The sequence below is a fragment of the Helianthus annuus genome, chromosome 12, assembly GCF_002127325.2.
Source record: "Helianthus annuus cultivar XRQ/B chromosome 12, HanXRQr2.0-SUNRISE, whole genome shotgun sequence".
In the NCBI taxonomy this organism is placed as follows: domain Eukaryota; kingdom Viridiplantae; phylum Streptophyta; class Magnoliopsida; order Asterales; family Asteraceae; genus Helianthus; species Helianthus annuus.
This window is the reverse complement of record NC_035444.2, coordinates 76806952-76820265: the sequence shown is the minus strand read 5'-3', so window position 1 is coordinate 76820265 and position 13314 is coordinate 76806952. Positions and strand designations below refer to the sequence as shown.

General features: G+C 37.3%; 2 long non-coding RNA genes across 2 annotated transcripts; both read right to left on the bottom strand.

Moving 5' to 3' along the window:
• Positions 1-200: 200 nt before the first annotated feature.
• Positions 201-1183, bottom strand: LOC110896838. Its single transcript, XR_002568209.2, has 2 exons — positions 1100-1183; positions 201-451 (listed from the first exon to the last, which is right to left on the bottom strand). It is a non-coding gene; the product is annotated as an uncharacterized LOC110896838 (long non-coding RNA).
• A 2368-nt stretch (positions 1184-3551) lies between these two features.
• LOC110896837 lies at positions 3552-6390 on the bottom strand. The gene is made up of 4 exons (XR_002568208.2): positions 6257-6390; positions 4895-4980; positions 4437-4525; positions 3552-3789 (listed from the first exon to the last, which is right to left on the bottom strand). It is a non-coding gene; the product is annotated as an uncharacterized LOC110896837 (long non-coding RNA).
• Between the last annotated feature and the right edge of the window lie 6924 nt (positions 6391-13314).

The following is a 13314-nucleotide window of genomic DNA, read 5'->3' as shown; positions in this document are numbered from 1 at the left end:
ACATCTATAAACTGATTGCTCATTTTTCGTTTCTTGTGTGAATAGCCACTAGGTTCTTACGACTCTAGAACTTGCCACGACAATTCATTCTCGGTCCTTACCAACTTAAACCCGAGTAAGTAAATGATGGAGGCATTAGGACTAACCCTTTTTATTTCTACACCATTATTTTTTTTACCACCTACCCAAAATCCCCCTAGTTAACACCCATAATAATTTTTATCATTTACATAACATTAAAGTAAGCATTTTATATGAAAAATGCCACTTAACAAAAACTTTTACATCATAAGTATTTAAACATGTTTACAACATCCAAAACATCGCTAAAAGTGTTTACATAATCCACTTTTATTAAAACAAAACAAGATCGAATGCGGAAGCTTCATTGAGAGGTGTGTTCAGTTCTTGCTTGTGGCCTGATCCTCATGCGGAAGCATATAACATTCACCTAGAATCAAAACCAACAAAAAAAGTTAGTTTTGATAGTTTATTTACAAGTTAACACAAGTCCCATGAGCCAAACAATTAAAATAACAAGGATTTACAGGTTTTACACCCGTCGCCTGCCGTAGTCGAAACTATTCTCAAAATCGTGTTCGATTAACTATGATATGCAAAATTCGGCAAAAGTGACTGGGCTCTACCGTAACTTACGGTAGCCACCGTAAGTTACGGTAGCCACTGGGCAAAACTGGTCTATCGTAAGGCAGTAGAAAACTGCCGTAACAATTTATTCGCTACCGTAAGTTACGGTGGCTACCGTAACTTATGGTAGCTTTCAAACTTAACATCTGAATTCTCAAATTAATAGGCTTCGAGCCCTTGGCTTTAAAATTCATTTTTAAAGACTTTTGACATGTTCAAGTTTTTTAAACCACAAACTTGTTTCTAATTAACCATTAACCATACATCAACATGTTTATCTCAAAATCTTTAATACGGGTTTGTAACTTTTATGAATTACACGGCTAGTACCCAATCTATGCGCATAATTCTTTTGACCTACTTCGAAGATTTAAACCTTTTAAGTTTAAATCTTTCCCCTTGGTTATGCACAATCTACTGTATACTTATCTATAACTCACAATATGCGTACCTGGTTCGGATCAACATATTGACCCATTTTAATACCTTGTCTCAATAATCGCTAATTCATAGCATCGCTAATTCATAAGCCGACTTATTAGTCGAGTTACTTTTTACCGCTCGCTTGGTTATAATGTGATTCTACTTCACATGGCATTTCTTGACCGTGATCGTGTCACATCATGTTTAATTTATATCAACCTTTCATTTTCGAAAATATCACTTTTCGAATATATCGTCTTGCGCCTATCAGTGTCAAGACTTGTATCTTTCATGCTTACTATTTAAATTCCTATCAGAATTTATATTTGTAAAAACGTTATTTCTTACTAAAATCGAAGTTTTAGTTTGGGATCTTCTCTTAACTTTTGTCAATTATCCATACCAGGATATTGACAGTCCATAATTTATTCTTTTACAGTCTTAGTTTTATGCAGGGATTCTCAACTGATTCCCTCGCTTTATCTAATTAACCCGTAGGTTTTATCACTTAGCCTCATGGGCTATTTTGATTAGACTTTCACCTCTTTAAGGCGAAGTCCTTATAATTTCTTTCTAATCATGACCCGTGGGTCGTTTTATCCTCATAGACCTTTCCATTGTTTATAACCCCAAAGGTTATATTGATCCCGTAGATCATTCCTTACTCATGTCATTCTTAAAATACATGTCTGGTGTCAAGGAACCCTGTTTTTGTTTGAAGAATCATTGTTTTCTTTCAGACAATTTTCCGACTTTATGACTTCTCACGTCATTTATGCGTCAGTTCTTCTTTTGCTTTTTGTTATTTGGTTTGCATATATTCTTATTTGGTTATGTCCCACTACCGGGCTCATTACTCTTTTGCATTTGACATTACCATTATCCCGCTTGCGTTTACTCATGCCGTCCGGCATGATATTATATTCGACCCGTTCAACTTTATAATAGTTGAACATAATTATTCAAAATTTCTATTTACATTATCTTGTCGTCTTTTAGTTATGACTCGAAACCCGAGTCTTTTAACTTTTCATCCGAGCTCTCGTTTCTCGGTTTACGCATGTATTTAATTCTTACCCATCAACCGGGTGTTTTACTGAAGTCGTTATTATTGCAACCCTCCCGTTATGCATTAAGACCTCGCTTCATTTTTATATTCCGACTTTGTCCTTAAGTTTGACGTTTTACAAAAACGACCCGTTAAGGGACATATTTGCGTTTTCCGGGTTCGAGTGTAAGTACACTCCCTCCCATTACATGTCTAAATCATTTTACATGTTTGCGTTTTCTGGGTTCGAGTGTAAGTACACTCCCTCCCAATACATGTCTAAGTCATTTTACATGTTTGCGTTTTCCGGGTTCGAGTGTAAGTACACTCCCTCCCAATACATGTCTAAGTCATTTTACATGTTCGCGTTTTCCGGGTTCGAGTGTAAGTACACTCCCTCCCAATACATGTCTAAGTCATTTTACATGTTTGCGTTTTCCGGGTTCGAGTGTAAGTACACTCCCTCCCAATACATGTCTAAGTCATTTTACATGTTTGCGTTTTCCGGGTTCGAGTGTCAGTACACTCCCTCCCAATACATATCTTAATCAATTTACATGTTTCTTGGTCCCTTCCCTCGGGCTGATTATCCTAATATAATACGCCTTCGTCACTCGGCTGTGCGTTTACATTATTATCAAATATTTTGCTTATCTGATTCATTTGGGTACTTTTTAATTTGTCCCGCTTACCCCGTCCTTACTACATCGGATGTAAGTATGTCCATCATAAAAGTTCATGGTATCATGTGTTCACTACCTACTTGGCCAGAGTAGGCGATCAACACATGACATACATGATCTTTTATAACTTTCACATCACACCCCATGTAAGTAACTCCTCTAATTAGTTTCCTTGGAAATAATATTCTGGATAGGTATTCTATTCAGGTTTTTCCAAGTTATTAATTTACATATGCAACGGTCAACCTCTATGTATTTGTTGCATATTACTATTGGCGTAATTATTTAAAATGCGCACCTGCAAATGCTTGCCCCAACGGGCTTCTCTTGCCATTAGCCTTGTTCGCATCGCCACGCGATTTAGGTCCTTGCTGAGTATGCTCTTCTTGTCATACCTCGGACCGTTCCATCATCATATCCGCAATTCATTCAACTCTCGTCATCTTCAGACGCGAGTGTCCTTCAGTTAAAACATTCACAAAAGTTAGTAATGTCAACTTCAATAATTGCCCGTATTATAATACAAGGCTTTTCTACTATACGCGTCAACGCGCGTAATTTCGTCAACTACATTTATCGCTTAATTGAGGTAACGTGTATCACACGATAGCCCCATGTGTTGTTTACAACACTTTAGCATGCTAAACTATTAGCATAGATATACTTACCGGATTTGCGATCAAGCCTCGAACCGAACACACTTTACTCTTTAACCGTGAGCTCTGATTACCAACTTGTAACACCCATAATAATTTTTATCATTTACATAACATTAAAGTAAGCATTTTATATGAAAAATGCCACTTAACAAAAACTTTTACATCATAAGTATTTAAACATGTTTACAACATCCAAAACATCGCTAAAAGTGTTTACATAATCCACTTTTATTAAAACAAAACAAGATCGAACGCGGAAGCTTCATTGAGAGGTGTGTTCGGTTCTTGCTTGTGGCTTGATCCTCATGCGGAAGCATATAACATTCACCTAGAATCAAAACCAACAAAAAAAGTTAGTTTTGATAGTTTATTTACAAGTTAACACAAGTCCCATGAGCCAAACAATTAAAATAACAAGGATTTACAGGTTTTACACCCGTCGCGTGCCGTAATCGAAACTATTCTCAAAATCGTGTTCGATTAACTATGATATGCAAAATTCGGCAAAAGTGATTGGGCTCTACCGTAACTTACGGTAGCCACCGTAAGTTACGGTAGCCACTGGGCAAAACTGGTCTACCGTAAGGCAGTAGAAAACTGCCGTAACAATTTATTCGCTACCGTAAGTTACGGTGGCTACCGTAACTTATGGTAGCTTTCAAACTTAACATCTGAATTCTCAAATTAATAGGCTTCGAGCCCTTGGCTTTAAAATTCATTTTTAAAGACTTTTGACCTGTTCAAGTTTTTAAACCACAAACTTGTTTCTAATTAACCATTAAGCATACATCAACATGTTTATCTCAAAATCTTTAATACGGGTTTGTAACTTTTATGAATTACACGGCTAGTACCCAACCTATGCGCATAATTCTTTTGACCTACTTCGAAGATTTAAACCTTTTAAGTTTAAATCTTTCCCCTTAGTTATGCACAATCTACTGTATACTTATCTATAACTCACAATATGCGTACCTGGTTCGGATCAACATATTGACCCATTTTAATACCTTGTCTCAATAATCGCTAATTCATAGCATCGCTAATTCATAAGCCGATTTATCCTGTGTGCGTAAAACTCCACAAACACTTATTAATCGTTAATTGTTAAATGGTATCAACATTACCATTTGACCTGTTTGGTCTAAACGACCAAACATTTTGCGCTTATATTTGACTAGATCACCATTTTACCCTTTTTATTCGTTTAAACCTACTTAGAAAGTAGCCAAACAAAAACTCATTTTTATTTATGTCATCCCATGACCAAATTACCATTTCACCCATTTTTACCATTAAACATGGTTTTTCGTCTTTTGATACGTTCCGACCCGTATCTTTTGGTGTCAAAATCATATTTTGAATATAACCTTGCCGTATTTATAATCTATAAATAAATACATATCTTACGATAAAGGTGTAAGCTTACTTACCTTGCATCCTTGCGAGCCTCATACTTGAACTTGTATCTATTTGACCCGTTCATTTCCAAGCTCCTACCTAGCTTGTCAGAGTCAAACTACCATATCATATCCACAAGATGATTAGATTAGTCAACCATTAACATGACCATTACACCTTATGGATTCACACACTTATTCATCAAAGTATGCTATTTATTCAACAACTATTTTTTTTTTCATAATTCTTTCCATTCACTAACCGTTTGACCCGTTAGTCAAGTTACTTATACAAACTAGTTAGTAAGTGATTTTGAACACTTTAAGCATGTCATATAAAGTGTTATTTGTTCCTAACAATAAATACTTCATGACTAAACAAGTATACGCAATCATATGTCTTTTCCGGATTAATAATAACATTATTAATGTGCAGTGATTTTCTATTCAGCTGCTGTAATCGACCATTATGACCCACTTAAAGTCCGAACTAGATTAACATGTTCAAAAATGGATCGTAGAAAACTTCAATACCTTCGCAAGCATATAAGGTACACCTTCTAACGAATTTTCTATGATTTTATATGATTTTTATAAAATCAGCACAACAACTATATTTTCATTTTTCAATCAGCTTTTAAGTTTTCTGAACAGCAGTTTTAATCACATTTTTGACCTCTTTAACAACCACATTTGTTCCTTATGATTGAAAACAGTAAAAATTTACTTCATAAGCTTTCCGAAAAGGTATAGAACACCCAAATCGGATAAACGGTTGATTTTATATGATTTTTTAAGATTAGTCAAAATCCATATAAATAGCTACGGAAATCATGTTTAGGTTCCTTTCAAATTCGACCCAAACCATCAAATGCAACCCGTTTCCATGGCTATAACCCTTATTAAACTCTTGGTAATGGTTAGAAACCTATAACACAGTGATTGTAGGCTAAGAGATATCAAAAACATCATCTATTTCAGCACTTTAGTTTTCATTTAGGCATTTTTAACAAACACCTAGTGTGCATAATTTTACATACTTGCTAACTAATTCATAACTAGTTATTTTTTTACCAAAGTTAACATCAATTTGGTAATTTCACATCAATTTTAACATCAACAAACCTGAAATTGCTTTAGAGAATTCAAATTACACTAGTACAAGTATCATATTCCTAGTGTCTTCATACTTCTACATCACCCACTTAACACCTTCAATGGTGATTATCAATTTCATAGTTTTTCATCATTAATTCATCAAATCCTCACTAGGGTTTGTTCCTAGTCATGGATTTATCCTAATTTCACTCTCACATCAAACATGCAAGCAATAATTTCGTTTATGATAATTCACCATGAATTCAAAAAATCACCAAAAGATGGAATTCGACATACCTTGTGATCCTCTAGCCCGAGTGATCACTAATCCTAGCTTGGTTTTCGATTTAGACTTGATTTGCCCTCTTGATTTGGTTGATTTTGTGTATTTTAGGGTTCATTAGGGAAACCCCTTTTTCTCCAGTTAGAACTCACGACCAGAACACACACTTGGGTGTGTGTTTTGGTGTTTTTATTTTTATTAAATAAAACCTCTTTCACTTTAGCAAACTTTAACCCCTTAACTAACAAAGTGTTGTAAAAGTGTTATTAACCAAGTTTCTTTGACATCTTATAACACTTAACTAACTAGGTTGTTATTCCAAGTTACTTAGTGGGTTCGGGAAGTTATACCCTGTTTTATTTTAAGTCCCGTTAACTCAGGCCTTCTATATACCTTGTTTTCTCAAAGTATTTATTCTCCTTTTTAATTAACATAAAGTTTATTTATTTCGATCTCACTATTTACCGGGTTAATTTTTACCACTAACGGTACTCTTACCCGTCTTTACTATTAACGTGGTTTGATTACCAAACCCGTTTTCGGGGTGTTACAAAATGCAACATATAAATTACATTAAATATGGCATAAAACTAAGTCTTTTCTAGTACTAATGTTGGAAAAAGTGTGATTTTGTCTTCCTTTTGTATTTTCAGGATTAAATGAGCTCAAATGAACAAAAGAAGCAAAAAGGCAGCTAAATCTAACATAAATACAAGAAAAGGAATAAACGTGGCATGCCCGACCCCTCGACAGCATCCTCCCAAGCAAAAACAAGAGAACAGAAGGCTGAACACGCCCCGTGCTCAATGAGCACGGGGGCGTGCCCAAGTGTTTGCAGAAAAGACAAAGTTGTAGAAGCTTCTATCACCCACCACGGGGGCGTGTCCAGCGAACACGGGGCCGTGGTCAACTTTAAGATTCGCAGAATCTAGGAAAATCTTGATAGTACAGATACGCTTCTGCACACGGGGTCGTGCCCAGCGGACACGGGGGCGTGGTCAACTAATGCAGACAAACTGCATTTAATGAAGAAAGAGAAGATGGGTGGACACGGGGCCGTGCCCAATGGACACGGGGCCGTGTCCGAGCTTCTGTGCAGGCTATAAATAGGGGTGCTTGGCTCATTTGCAAACCATCCCTTGGCAAACCACCTCTCTCACACTTCACCCACCCACCACCACCATCACAACCCACATCCACCACCATCATCCGTCATCCATCATAGAGTGTGTAAATAGTCTCAGGATCCAAGATTGATCGTAAGAGTTCTTGACAATCAAAGGCCATATTTGCCTAAGTCTCTTACATCACTTGGTGAAGACAAGTGTCTAGTGTAATACTTTTTATTTTTAATCTTTTCGCACTTTTTATTTGGTTATGTATTAATGACTTTAATAACTAGTTTCTTATGTTGAAGGTGAATCTTCCTTATCATTTGTCCGTGGTGTCTTGGCGTTATTTTACTGTCTATATAAAATAAAAGATTTTCACCATTCATATCTCCACGGTCTATATGGAGATATGTTGGCTACCTAGTCGGGGGTTAAGGGAATGGTTTGGTAAGAGTCTTGCCTTGTTTAGTGTACAGATCCTGCAAGGACCTAGGTCAACTTTAGTAGGATCTCCTTCAATACCCACTGGTATTGGATGGCGGGGGTCCGAACTAATTGATCCCCTCATATGTAAGCTACTATTAAAACATTAACCCGGCTACTTAGGACTGTATCCCTGCGGACTCAGACTACTTAGCCGAGGGTAACGTCACCTTCAAAAGCGGGGCCTACCACATTATGCATTAATAACTTAATTAATTATCTTTCAATAATCCAACCCTTTAGGATTGTATCCTTGCTGACTCAAACTACTGGGTTGAGGGTAATGTCACCTTCAAAAGAGGGGCCTACTAAAATAACTAAGATAATCTCTTAAAAAGTGCAAAAGTGCGGAAATAATCAAAGGTTACACTAAACACGAGTCGGATCTAAGTGATTCATCTTGTCTATCTGTTTTTATTTTTATTTTTATTTTTATTTTTCAGCATTTTTAGTTTTTATTTTCTAGTTTAAAGATCTTTTTCTAAATTTTTGATTTGATTAGACGTTGAGGATAAACTGGTATTAAAAGCTCCTGTGTCCTTGGACGACCTCGGTATCTTGCCAACACTATACTACGCTCACGATGGGTGCACTTGCCCATATGTGTGTTTGGTATTAGTAAAATATCGTGTTTGATAAATTTAAAACTTGACTAACGTGTAAAAAGGGCTAAAAATATACATAAAAACCTATAACACCACACACGCATCACTTGTCATTCCTCTGTTATACTCATAGCAGTGCTTTGTGTCTTCAGCAGTGCTTTGTGTCTTCAGCAGTACTTGAACCATTACAGCAGATTGAGTATCAGTACTTTGTCTCTAACAGTCTTTAGTGATCAACAATTGTTTATGAAGGGCAGTACTTAGAAGTCATCAGATGTTAGGCCACATTCAAGGAGGAAGACTGATGCAAACAACTGCTTATTCTGAATCCACTGATCTGATCCAGTTTTGGTTTTAATCAACTGTTCCTTTGAAGGGTTCAATCCCAACAATCTCCCCCTGGAACAGATGATGCCAAAACTCTTCATTATTCTGGATTTTTATTGCCTCATCAATAATTCCCTGACTTGTCCTTTGAATTGTAATTCAAAGTCCATGGAATTTGTATCATCCTCATCCCTGCACAGTAGAAGCTCAAGGAGATCCTGTAGATCTTCAACACCCAGGCTAAGTGCTTGTTCCCTTGATATGTGCTTCACCTCACCATTGGATTTCAGCAGAGTCAATACGTGGATCTTTTGATTAGACTTTCACTTTAGTATCTTTGAATCCAATGGGTTTCTTGGGAGAGTTTTTATTTTAGATGAGTTTGGAGATGGAGGCCTGCTCAGAACTTTGTTGGCTATATCTTGAAGCTTTGCTGAGCTATCATCTTCTAGTGCCATTCTCTTGATAGCCTCTTTAAAATACACAGCTTCTTGTTCTTTCTCTTCGGCATCAGTCAGCTTTTGCCTCTTTCTTTGGTTTAACACAATGACAGTTGTATCTGATGATGTGAACAGTGGTTCAGAAGTGTGGGCCTGTTGCTTGGACTTATCAGTGGTTTTGTAATCAGGCTTCTTTAGAAGGCTAGGATTTGTTTCTCTTCTTTTTCTCAGCCTTTCATATGCCTCATCAGTGTACTGCCTTGTCCATTTTGCTATGGCTTTGGCAGTTCCAACCTTTGCATCAACCAACTCTTGTTTCTTTTGAAGCCATAGCAGTTGGGCTGTACAGCTTGCCGCAGCTATATACTCTGCCTCAGCAGTGGATGTTGAAACAGCTGCTTGCTTTTTGCTTTGCCAAGACACTAAGCAATTACCTAGGAATTGGCACCCTCCTGAAGTGGACTTCCTTGTTGTATTGCATCCAGCAAAGTCACTGTCTGAGAAACCTGAAAGCTTGATATTTCCATCATCTGGATACCAGATACCAAGTGTGGGAGCACCTTTGAGGTATCTAAATATCCTTTTTACAGCAATAAGGTTTGACTTTCTAGGGGCTGGTTGGGATCTTGCACAAACACATGTTGCAAACATGATGTCTGGCCTAGATGCAGTTAGTTACAATATAGACCCAATCATGCTTCTATAAAGAGTTTGATCAACCAAATCATCCTTTTCATCAGACATGACTAACTTGGTGGTTGCTATGGTGTACTGCATGGTTTATAATCATTTATATCAAATTTTGTTAAAAGTTCTTTGGCATATTTGCCTTGATGAATGAAAGTACCATTTTGCAGTTACTTTACTTGGAGACCAAGAAAGCACTGTAGTTCACCCATTGCACTCATCTCAAACTCAGCTGTCATGAGTTGTATGAACTCTTCACACATTTTAGAGCATGTGCTTCCAAAAATGATGTCATCCACATATATCTGGACAATCATCAAATCTTTCCCTCTCCATTTTAAAAATAGTGTTTTGTCTATTTTACCTATTGTGAAACCAATAGAGAGAAGAAAGGTGGAAAGAGTTTCATACCAGGCTCTAGGTGCTTGTTTCAAGCCATACAAAGCTTTGTTTAGCTTGTAGACATGATTTGGATTAAATGGATCCTCAAAACCAGGAGGTTAACAAACATATACCTCTTCTTGAATCTTACCATAGAGGAATGCACATTTGATATCCATTTGAAACACCTTTATGTTGTGGTTGACAACAAAGGCCAGAAACAGTCTGATAGCTTCCAGTCTAGCTACAGGGGCAAAAGTTTCATCATAATCAATGCCCTCTTCCTGTATGAAACCTTGAACCACTAACCTTGCTTTATTCTTGACAACAATGCCCCTTTCATCAGTTTTATTTTTGAAGACCCACTTTGTGCCAATAGGACTCACACCCTCTGGCAGTGGTACAAGCTCCCATACTTGTTGTCTTTTAAACTATTGGAGCTCTTCTTGCATGGCCTCTACCCAGCTGTTGTCTTTCAGTGCCTCTTGGTACTTGACTGGCTGATGGAGAGATAGAAAACCAACAAAAAGACAGATGTTTTGGGATTGACTTCTTGTGAGCACCCCTTCACTGATGTTGCCAATGATTTGGTTAGGTGGATGAGACTTCAAGAAGATCAGATCTCCTTTGTATGGAACAATAGCATTTAATGGTGAGGGCTGCAGATGTGAATCATCTAAGCTAACAACTGTTGGTGACTTTGATGATCCAACAGTGTCTTGAAATGGAGGTGGAGGAATAGGTGGAATTGGTGTGGAAACATGTTGACTTTTATCCATAGTTTGAGGACTTTTATCAACAGTGTTTATTGATGTGGAAACAAGGGTTAAAGGGCTACTTTGGGCAACAACTGTTTAGGTAGTAGTGGTTGAGCTTTGACAGCTGTTTTGAACATCTGCTGATCTGACAATGGATTTGAAAGTTTGTAGTGGAAGGATCACTTCATACCCATTGTCTGATGGATGATTTTGAGATGGACCTGCACTGTTAGTCTTGATAGAAACATTTTCAAAAGTAAATTTATCAAGATCAAACAACTCTGCAGGGTTTACAGGGATTTTCATTGAAGAAAGCTCATTGAACTTTACATTCAAAGTCTCTTCCACTGTTTTGGTCCTTGTGTTAAACCCTTTGTAGGACTTAGCAGAGGTTGAGTATCCCAAATGATATCCACTGTCTACTTTGGCTGCAAATTTTGAAATTGAGTCTTTTAAGTTCAAAATAAAGCATGGGCAGCCAAATACTTTAAAGTATGAGATCAGTGGTTTGATTTTATACAGAAGTTCATAGGCAGTCTTTTGATGCCTGGGGTTGATTAAACCTTTGTTCTGGACATAGCAAGCAGTGTTTACTGCCTCTGCCCAGAAAGTTAATGACAAACCTGAATCAGCAAGCATGGTTATGGCAGCCTCAATCAGTGTCCTGTTCTTTCTCAACAACCCCATTTTGCTCTGGTGTCCTTGGAATGCTATACTGCCTTGCAATTCCTTTTGACACACAAAACTCATCCAACTCCCTATTTATGAACTTTGTGCCATTGTCACTCCTAAAGACTTTTACTGGCAACTCAAACTGCTTTTCAACCTGTTTGACAAAGTCTTGCAGAATGCCTGCAGTCTCATCTTTGGAATGTAAGAAATAAGTCCATGTAAACCTAGAAAGTCATCTACAATTACCAAACAATATCTTTTCTTTTTAAGACTCATGATGTTTATTGGGCCAAACAGATCCTTGTGCAGCATTTGCAGGCACTTGGTAGTTTTGGACTCTTCAATTGACTTAAATGAGCTTTTATGTTGTTTTCTTTTTAATCAGGAAACACAATGCTCAGGACAGGTGAACAGTTTTTGAGGTAGACCTCTTACTAACCCCTGTTTTGACAAAGCAGTGATTGTCTTGAGATTTGTGTGCCCCAATCTCCTGTGCCAAAGTTCTGTCTCTTTGTTAGAGGCAGCTGAGAACAGACAGGCATCAGTCCTGTGGCTCTCTTTTGACATATAAACTACATAAACATTGCCACTCCTTTGAGCAACAAGTTGGGTTTTTCCATTTTTTATTATTTCTTCAATCTTTTTAACCATTTCTGGTCCAACAATCCTACAACACTCCTTAGTAAAGAATGAGCCATACCCTTTGTCACTCATTTGTGAAACACTGAGAAGATTGAATTTTAGATTGTCTATTAGATTGACATTTTCAAACTTAACATTTCCAGACTGAACTGTACCAGAACCCTTCACCTTCCCTTTACTATTATTACCAAAGGATATATCACCCTCTCCATGAGTTTTGAATTCTTTGAGTAGGGCTCTACATCCAATCATGTGCCTGGAGCCTCCACTATCTAAATACCAAAGACTATCTAAGCATGCAGAAGCTCCCTACACATCAAGTAAATAGTTAGTTCAGGAGGGTCTCCAAAGCCAATAAGGCTTTGGATGGGGTCTCAACAGTGTCTGTGTTAAGTTCAGGTGGATGGACAATGGTTAGCTCAGGGGTTTGGACAATTTTTGAAACATTTTTCTCTAACCACTGCTGGGGGTCATTTCCCATTAACTATTGATAACCAAAGGGATGCCTGTTCACTCTTGGTTTAGTAGGCTTTTTGTAAACCTCATAAACAGGTGGGACCCTTGGGTATGGTGGTTGACCTTTACCTCTTTGGTATTGGTTAGCTGGGGGTGCATCAGTCACCTGAACATCTCTTTTAACAAAGGTTTGGTTCAGCTGTTTTGTAACAGCTGTTTGAACTGGCACATACAGTGTTGTTTCTTGACTTGTGGTTTTGATGAACTCATTGGTGTTTTTGAAATGTACTCTTCCTTTTTTACCTCAAAGGTTTTCAGGTACACACACTGCTGAGTAGAATGGTTTGTTTTACCACAGATGGTGCAGCTGCTTGAAGGCACAATGGTACTTGTTTTGTTAAGATCATAAGCTTTAAATGAAAACAATATTTGGTCAAGTGATTTTTCTTTTCACAAAAGTCACAAAAAAAGTTTTTAATCTTTTCTTCTTTTCAGACTCCTTAGCAATA